General features: G+C 39.4%; 1 non-coding gene across 1 annotated transcript; it reads left to right on the forward strand.

The window, feature by feature from the left end:
* The first annotated feature begins 2,014 nt into the window (after positions 1-2,014).
* LOC141680468 (small nucleolar RNA R71) lies at positions 2,015-2,118 on the forward strand. Its single transcript, XR_012558339.1, has one exon. It is a non-coding gene; the product is annotated as a small nucleolar RNA R71 (small nucleolar RNA).
* The last annotated feature ends 3,790 nt before the right edge of the window (positions 2,119-5,908 follow it).

A 5,908-nucleotide genomic window follows, 5' to 3' on the forward strand; every position in this document is an offset into this window, starting at 1 on the left:
TGAAGGGATGATCCCTTTTATGTCTGTTATAGTCCATCCGATAGCCGATTTGAATTCTCTCAAAATCCTTAAGAGCTTGTCCTCCTCACTACCTGAAAGATCAGATGCAATAATAACAGGTAAAGTAGATGCATCACCTAAAAAAGCATACCTCAAGTGTTTAGGCAATGGCTTAAGCTCCAAGGTAGGTGCTTCCTCAATCGATGGTTTGAGCTTTCCTTCAGCATTTTTGAGGTCAGAAGTACCAAGAGATTCAAACGGCATGTCTAGCTTTCGCCTTCAGGGAGAAGCATTAAGATATTGTAGTTGTTCATTGCCATCCTCATCATCACTGTCAAAATCCCCCACTAAGGCCTTCTCTAATGCATCAGACATTAGCATATAATCGAGTTCTGAAGTAACCGCAGAATCAATCAAATCCACTTTTAAGCACTCATCTTCTGTAGGGAATTTCATTGCTTTGAATACATTGAATGTCACATCCTGATCCTACACCCGCATTGTAAGTTCACTTTTCTGTACATCTATCAAGGTACGGCCTGTAGCCAAGAAAGGTCTTCCCAAGATTATGGGAATCTTCTTATCTTCCTCAAAATCCAGAATAACAAAGTCTGCAGAAAATAAGAGCTTATCCACCTTTACTAGCACATCCTCCACTATGCCTCTTGGGTAAGTAATAGAACGATCAGCCAATTATAGAGACATGTAGGCGGGCTTTGGATCAGGCAAGTTCAACTTTTTGAAGATCAACAACGGCATCAGATTGATGTTTGCTCCCAAATCACAAAGGCACTTGTCAAAAGATAACTTGCCAATGGTGCAAGGAATGGTGAAGCTACCTGGATCTTTAAGCTTTGGAGGTAACTTTTGCTGCAGCACATCACTGCATCCTTTCGTTAGAGCAACGGTCTCAAGGTCATCCAGTTTCACCTTCCTTGAAAGAATACTCTTCATAAATCTCGCATAACTAGACATTTGCTCCAAAGCCTCAGCGAAAGGTATATTGATGTGAAGTTTCTTGAACACCTCCAAAAACTTACCGAACTGCTTATCCAGCTTTTGTTGTTGCAATCTCTTAGGGAAAGGTGGTGGAGGATAGAGTTGTTTCTCCCTTTTATTACCCTCAGGCAGAGTATGTTCAACAGTAGTCTTCCTTGGTTCCGCCGCTTTCTCCTTTTCCTTAGCTTCTTCATTACCAACTTCAGCTTCTCCTTCTTTTGCTTTTTCAGCATCAGCAACTTTTCCAGACCTTAAGGTAATAGCCTTGACTTGCTTTTTAGCTTCCTTACTGCCTGGAACTTCAGTGTCACTGGGAAGTGTGCCAGGTTGGCGATTAAGCACTACATTGGCTATTTGACCAATTTGATTTTCCAAGGTCTTGATAGAAACCACCTGACTCTTGCACAACAGCTTAAGTTCCTCAAAATCAGCACTAGAGGGTGGAGTTGCACCTCCTTGTTGAGGATATGATTGCCTTTGAGCATAATGTTGTGGTTGCTGGAATCCAGGTGGATTGAACTGCTTACTTACGCCTTGCTGATATGGTTGCTGAATAGCATTCTGATTATTACTCCAGCTGAAATTTGGATGATTTCTATTGTTAGGATGATAAGTAGCTGGCACAGGCTGCTGTTGTCGCGGATAATTATTCACGTACTGAACAGATTCGTTAACAAGAGAACACTGATCTGTAGCATGAGAACCTGGACAAAGCTCACAGACCATAGCTATCTGATTGACCCCATAGGTGGCTAGAGAATCGACCTTAATAGACAGCGCTTGGAGCTGCGCTGCAATAGCTGTGGCTGCATCGACTTCCAGAATACCTGCTACCTTCCCAGGCATCATCTTTTGAGTTGAGTTTTGATGCTCATTTACAGCCATAGTCTCAATAAGATTATAAGCCTCCGTATAGCTTTTGGCCCACAAGGCACCTCCAGCTGCTGCATCGAGCATGGGCCGAGATTAGGCCCCCAAACCATTATAGAAACCAGTGATCACCATCTAATCAGGCATTCCATGATGTGGACACTTTCTCAACATCTCCTTGTAGCGCTCCCAAGCTTCGCACATAGATTCTGTAGGTTGCTGCGCAAACTGAGTAAGAGCACTCCGCATAGCCGCAGTCTTCGCCATTGGATAAAACTTCACCAGAAACTTTTGTGCAAGATCTTGCCAAGTAGTGATGGACCCAGCTGGTTCATAATGTAACCAGTCCTTAGATTTATCCCTCAGAGAGAATGGGAAAGCCTCAGCTTGATAGCCTCATCAGTCAAACCATTATATTTGAAAGTACTATAGATCTCGACAAAATTCCTTATGCGCATGTTGGGGTCTTCAGTCGCAGCACCTCCGAAAGAAACAGAATTCTGCACCATCTAAATAGTGCCCGGCTTGATTTTAAAGGTGTTAGCCTGAATAGCCGGATGAAGAATGCTTGACTGAATGTCATCAGTTTTAGGCCAAGAAAAGTCCATAAGAGCTGGATCTGCCGGAACAATACGATCACCCATGATTAAAGGTTCTTTCTGCTCACTTCCTGAATCTGAATCTTCAAAATCTATCTTCTCCGGAATATCAAGAACTTCGTCTGTCTCCTCGGCTATATCTAAATTCCTCTTGCGAATACGAGAACGAGTTTGCATAAATGCTCGCTAAAGTACCTGAAACACAACCGGAAACAATAAGTACACACGTCTTAATCACTGAGTCCTAATGACCAATGATGGTAAGTACATAAACTAAACAAATACGCCGAGTCCCCGGCAGCGGCGCCAAAAACTTGTTAGGGCGAAAACACGCGCTAATAACACACGCAAGTATACGCGTTCGCAAGTAATATAGAATACTTTCTAGTTCATTCCCACAGAGACTCAGACTAATTATGTTCAATTAAACTCACTCACCAATGTATGATTACTTCTCAATATTAAGACAATAACACTTAAAATTGATTAACTAATTATTAACTACAATTAACTACTATAATTAACCACTTAATTAACACTTAAATTAACAATATTAAAACACTCATGAGATCACAACTTCATTACTACTTCCTTCAATAGCTATTGTTATTACCCAGCATGCAACAGTGATGATATTAATCGAATAACACGAAACTGATAAAAGCCAATTTTCATTATACTAATACCATTCTACCAAACATCCACAATTAAGATAGAAGTTGAATAGGCATCAATTATGTTGAGTCCCTATATGTCTACAGAAATTGACAACATAACGATTTAAGCACAAGTTATTCCTGTTGATTACACAGGGCGAATAAAACGGTTAGAGTTACCCACTAATCATGCATACTCGTACATGAACCTATGCTAGCATGGCAAGTTCTAAATCTCAAGATCCACCGTCGCTTCACAAGATATTAACACCCTATCTTATATGTTCGCGACGCACATAAGACGAATACGCACAACCAATACTAGATATCATACAATCATCACACACTAAGGTATTAAACAACTAACTAAAGAATTCCATAGTAAATCCGTTACGACCCCATGATCATGATTAGCCCATGATAGCACTCATCGTCATCATGGATTCATATGAAAACATGGTAAATAAACACAAGATAATAATAACTAAAACTACTTGATATTAAATCAGAGTTCTTGCGCAAGAGTAAATAGGTTCAAAGTAAGAAAACTAGCATCCAACGTTACAATGAAATAAAGAATCACAAGAAAATATGCTTCCTCTTCGTTGTGGTGTGCTAAAACGGTCTTCTTCCTTATCTCCTTCGCTCCTTGATTAATACTACGATCCAACCTTTGTGAAACGTCTCTGAAATCTACTTATATAGGAGTCCCATAAAACCCAGATAACTCAGAAGTTGTAAGCCAAACAGAAATAGGAGTCTAAAATATTTATTCTGAAATTAAGATCCTGCGCGGCCGCTCAGCTTTTCTGAGCGGGCGCTCAGCTTCCTGCGCGGCCGCTCAGACCCCTTCTGGAAAAATGATCTGTTTTGCTCCATTTGTTCGCTGCAATCTGCTCCTATCTTCCCACTTGTAATGCTAAACACATGCCAAGGCTTATTATTGATGAATTCTCTCCCGAAATGCAACTAATACCCTGAAATGCACAAACACTAGAAAAACGCATCAAATACACAAAATACTTGATTTCAAGACACCAATTTAAGCTATTATAAGACGTTTTAAGTGGTATAAAATGCCACTTATCAGACTCCACATTTATTGAAGCCACATTAATCTACTTTGAGATGGTGCAATGACTGAATCCTTAGTTCCAGTTTGCACTGTGTGTGTTCCCTGTGCATCCCGAAGGGTTTTAGATCTTTTCTTTCTGGCATAAGTATGTGGTGAACTTGTGTCCCTAACCCTTTTGGCCTGTGCTCCTGGATGGGAGCTTGTTCCAATAGTAACATCCTTTTGGGAGGATGAAACTAGAATTGAGTTGATTTCCTTATTAACAACCATAGTTTGTTGGGAAACTGTGGTGTGGCTAGGCTTGGGAACACTAATCTCACCATCCTTATCCTTAGGGTTTCTTTGACTTTCACCCTGTCCCTCACCTAACTCACTCTCCTTTACACTCCCCTTTTTGTGTTTGGTAGTTTTTACAACTGATATCTTTTGAGAGACACCAGAGGGGGCTTTCTTTGTTTAGGTTTTTGAAATTTTTGATCTGGTAGCTTGGGTAGGCATCTGTTGGGTCATTGACATAGATGCCATAGCTACACTTGAAGGCAAAGAAATTTATGAGGTTGGAAGAGTGGAGACAGTGGTGCTTACCTCACTTACCTGAGGGCCCTCCATGATTGGAAAGTAGAAGAGGGGCACCTTTTTGTGATGGCTTGCTCTGTTTAGGTCTACAATGACTCTCCTTTCTCGAACCCAATAGTTTAGTTTGTTGGTTGGGTTCTCAATAAGATGGTTAGCAAGCATCATAAAGAATCTAGCATAGTAGACACTTTTACCTCTTTTATTAAGATCCCCTAACTTATAACCTAACTCAAACATGATCATGTCACTAAAATTAAAGTACTTATCAGTAACTAGCATATAAAGCATGTTAAGCATGGCAATGTTAGCAGAATCAAAATTGCTTACTTTACCACAAAATACTTTTGTAACTACATCACACACATAACTCCATTCCTTTCTAAGACCTGGTCTCCTAATCTCACTTAACTTAGAGGTAGGAAGAGCATATCATATGGAATTAAGCATTTTAACTAAATCAGCATCAATGTGTGAAGCAGTAGTAGTGTTATCTGGAATTTTAAAGCATGTTTTGATAATGTCACTATTAATGCAATGCTCTTTACCTTTGATGGTGAGAGTAATGGTTTTGTCTGAAGACTGGTACACATCAGTTGTCCACATCTCCTCCACAACTTCACAATAGATAGTGGGTGATTCCAACATAGCATAGATGAGTTTACAACCCTTTACAAAGTCCATCATTTTGTGAAAATCTCCTGATTGTGGAATCTCCTTGTTTACTAGAGCTACGAAGTTGTTCTTTTCATAGATGAAGCCGGACTGGGACATGATTTTGACTACTGGTGCAAAGAGAAAGAGAATATTTGCTTTCTAGAAGAAAGGAGTTAGAGCAATTCAATTAAGAATGATAAAGTAAAACAATGATAATAAATTTTGCAAAGAGAAAGAGAATATTTAATTTGTAGAAGAAGGAAGTTAGAGCAATTCAATTGAGAATGATAAAAGAAAATAATGATAATGAATTTTGCAGAGACAAAGAGAATATTTACTTTGTAGAAGAAGGGAGTTAGAGCAATTCAATTGATAATGATAAAAGAAAACAATGATAATGAATTTTGCTTTTATACTATCTCAGAAATAAACTGACAAAAGTAATAAAGAACCAATCAAAATAGCCCAAAATAGCCGTT

The sequence above is a fragment of the Apium graveolens genome, chromosome 1 (genome assembly GCF_009905375.1).
Source record: "Apium graveolens cultivar Ventura chromosome 1, ASM990537v1, whole genome shotgun sequence".
Classification (NCBI taxonomy): Eukaryota; Viridiplantae; Streptophyta; class Magnoliopsida; order Apiales; family Apiaceae; genus Apium; species Apium graveolens.